The 3864-nt window shown below is 33.3% G+C and overlaps 1 long non-coding RNA gene across 1 annotated transcript; it reads left to right on the plus strand.

Moving 5' to 3' along the window:
- Positions 1 to 1760: 1760 nt before the first annotated feature.
- On the plus strand, positions 1761 to 2975 carry LOC107791407 (uncharacterized). The gene is made up of 3 exons (XR_001649261.2): positions 1761 to 1933; positions 2049 to 2303; positions 2857 to 2975. It is a non-coding gene; the product is annotated as an uncharacterized LOC107791407 (long non-coding RNA).
- The last annotated feature ends 889 nt before the right edge of the window (positions 2976 to 3864 follow it).

Genomic DNA, 3864 nt, shown 5'->3' on the forward strand with positions numbered 1-3864 from the left:
TAGCTAAGAAATACTATTAATTACATAACTAAGCACTAAAGAAAAAGATAAACTAAGTTATGTATTTTCATTATAAACCAATGTAAAACATAAAAATTGCATGGGCCGCCCTATTTGGTCGCCCTAACTTGCACCCGCTTTGTTTTTTCCTTTTGCATATGTACCCATTTTTTGTTAAAATCATTTTAAAAAGACAATTTTGCCCTTCTTAAATAAAAAACTACTTTCTCTCCAAGTATACAACATATTCTCTCTCTCTCTCTCTCTCTCTCTCTCTCTCTCTCTCTCTCTCTCCTTCTCTACCTTCGTGGTTTTTGATTGTTCTTCTCTGAAATTAAACATTTTTCGCCATTGCTTTCTGCCCACCTTTGCAGTTTTTGAATGTTCTTCTCTGAAATCAAACGTTTTTCGCCATTGCTCTCATCTTGTTTTTGTAACTGTTTCTTCTCCAACAACATAAGTATAATCACAAGTACGATTTTAATGGTTGATTTTATTCAGTAATTTTATCGGTTTCCAACTGTGTATGGGGTTTTCATTTACAAGCAGTTTTATGATTTAATTTCTAGTTTTTTTGTTGCTGTCGATAGTAATCTTAGTCGAATCATTTTCCTTTTTGATTAATGCTAAAATAATTTTCGAGATTTTACTTTGATTAGTGCATTAGTTTTGTAGGTTTTACTTTTATGATTATTGTTTTTATGTTTTTTGAAACTGTGTTTGTATTTATGATGAAAATGTTATATTTTTCAGTGATTTTGGAGACGTTGAAATTTTCAAAAAATTGAGACTCAAATAGATGATGCTATTAAAGTATGAATTTTATAATACTTCAAGCATAACTTAGGTACGTAAAGTCCAAAGTTAGAAGGCTTTAAAATATAACTTAGACCAAAAATTTCTGAAGTTTTTTAATATTTCTTTAACTTGGTTTGAAGTTATAAGGCGGTAACACATAGGTCAAAATGTTCTGAAATTATTTTCTCTAAGTCTCAAAGGAAATGTGAGTCATGTTTGAAATCCAAAGCACCTAAAGGTCCTAATGTACCTAAAGCACCTAGAACACGTAAAGCCCCTTCAATGCCTGTTGCAGTACCTACAAAACCAATGGAGAGATATTATGAGTTTGGAGATTGATTTAATGCCCGTGCTTACCGGAAGGGGAACCACAATTTGAAGGGTTTAATTTCAAATTTCTTGACTCCTGCACAACGGGAGAAGCTGAGTAATGATACATTTCAGTATATCATGATTGTGGAGAATTGCCATTAGTAGCATGAAGTTGGTTCATTGTTTGATCCTTTCTCGCGTGTTCACCAATGACCGAAATTCAATTAGTTTCAAGATTTTTGGCCATGAAGTGTCGTTCAGCCTTGAGGATTTTCACATTATGAGCGTTTTGAGGATCACAACACATAATATTGAAAAACCAATTAAACAACATAGTAAGATTCCGAAGCACTATCTTGGGAAGTCTAAGGGCGTGATGTTGAAGGACATTCGAGAGTATATGATACATAATGAATTCTAACAGGATGATGTGAATTTCAAACATGTATGTGAGAGAGATGAAGATGTAGTGAAGCTTAGAAGAAAACATGAATCAATTCTGTTGGAGGAGTATGCAGTTGTTGCTAAAGACGAATAGGCTTGTTTTAATTATCCTTGGCAATGCGTCTTATGATAAACTGATAACTTCTTTGAAACATGTTTTGGACAACAAGAACAAAAGTAATACATCTGAGTGTAGTGTAGGGGGATTTCCATATCCATTGTGTGTTTGGTTCTATGAGCGCTTCCCAGATATTCGGGATAAATATTTGAATGCGGACGAATACAGTCATGTCCCTAAGATCCCCAGGATGTTACGTTATCCATTCTCGGGGGAGCCAAAATTAGGGAACTTCATGAGCATTACTTCAGTAATTATGCAGTAAGTAAATATTCTTTATTTTTTTCTTTTTTCTATAGTTTTCTTAATATATTGACGTATCAATTTTATTTTATTTTTTCTAATATACTTTTTTTTTATTAAACGGAAATATCAGACATTTATGGTATTGGAGATAATTCCTACCGAAGAAGAAGTGAATTTAGTGCCTTTAATTGGACAAGTACCATGCAACCGTAGTTGTTCGAAGGGAGTGAATTTGGTTCCTTTAACTGGTGAATCAACACGTAGTCGGAGTCGATGAAAAGAAATGAATCCAACTTCTTTAATTGGAGAATCACCTCGTATCCAGAGTCGCTCGAAACATTCTGCAACGACGTCTGATGATGAATTAGTTAACACAATATGTGATGTAAGTTTTTTTTTGTTTTTAGTATGAAGTTCTTTGTTCTAACCTAAAGTTTTAGTTCTGTATTTGCTGAACTTCAGTGTTGTTAGAGCTGGAGTTTTGTTTTGTGTTTTGCTAAACTAGATGCTTTTTTAGTCTAAAGTTTTTCATACTATTTTTTGCTTAACTACAACATGTTTTATCTGAAGTTTTTTTTTTCTGTATTTGCTGAACTTCAGTATTGTTAGTGCTGGAGTTTTGTTATGTGTTTGTTAAATTATATGTCTATTTATTCTGAAGTTTTTCATACTGTTTTTTGCTTAACTATATCATGTTTTGTCTGAAGTTTTTGTTCTATATTTGCTGAACTTCAGTATTGTTAGAGCTGAAGTTTTGTTCTGCATTTGTAAAACTACAACATATTTTGTCTGAAGTTTTTGTTCTTTATTTGCTGAACTTTAGTATTGTTAGTGCTGAAGTTTTGTTATGTGTTTGTTAAGTTATATGCCTATTATTCTGAAGTTTTCTTACTTTACTATTTCCAAAATTGTTGTACTGTTTCTATTCTATAATAAAGGATAATGAGGGAATTTAAAAAGAATGCAAAGGAAGAAAGACGCATGATCACGAAAGAAATTGTTCAAGAGTTTCGAGCAAACGAGCGATCTGTTGTTGTGGAAGAGGTTGTGAAAAAAGTCAAGGTAGGCTAATTTACAGAGAAGTACTTTTTCCAGCTAATGATATTGTTTATTCAGAATAATTATTGTTAGTATTTTTGTATAGGAATATTTTGATTCAAAGCTTGAAAAGTTGTTTGAGATTGTCGACAAGTCAAAAGGAAGACATGATGGTGATGAAGATTTTGAATTCATGAACTATCGACAATATAATAGGATGAACGAGTCTTTCGAACTTCAACCTGATATGAATTCTTCTCTTGATGAACTGCATATAGTACAGATGAAAATGCCAGAGGTGTGTCACGACCGAAAATCCACTAGTCGTGATGGCACCTAACCTAACCCGCTAGGTAAGCCAACTAATAACTATCCAATTTCAATAATGCTAACAAGTCAATTAAACAAAATAAATTATCTGGATCTATTACATCCCCCAAGGACTGGTAGTACAAATCATGAGTTTCTAAGAATAAAGTTTACAAAGCTGATATGACGAGAGTACATCTTCTGTTTGAAAAGTACATAATCAGAATTTTATAATATAAGACTACCGTGAACAAGAGGCAACTACAGCAGGAACGCAGGTACGCCTTCAAATCCAGCATCCATCGAACGCAGCAACATCAGCATCCGGGATATGCACACAATGTGCAGGAAGTGCACTATGAGTACAACCGACCCCATGTGCTCAAAAAGTAATAAACTTAACCTCAAGTTGAAAGCAGTGACGAGCTGGAACATAGGCCGGGTTCAACACCAATAACCAACAACAGTTCATACAACGTAGAGCATATAAATAAGGAAATAATCTTAGAGATAAAAATGTTCAGCTTTTGAACAGTTTTCTGAAAATATTTCTGCTTTTCAAGAATATCAGTGAAAATCCAAATCCTTTACCGAAATCA

The sequence above is a fragment of the Nicotiana tabacum genome, chromosome 11 (genome assembly GCF_000715075.1).
Source record: "Nicotiana tabacum cultivar K326 chromosome 11, ASM71507v2, whole genome shotgun sequence".
NCBI classification, from domain to species: domain Eukaryota; kingdom Viridiplantae; phylum Streptophyta; class Magnoliopsida; order Solanales; family Solanaceae; genus Nicotiana; species Nicotiana tabacum.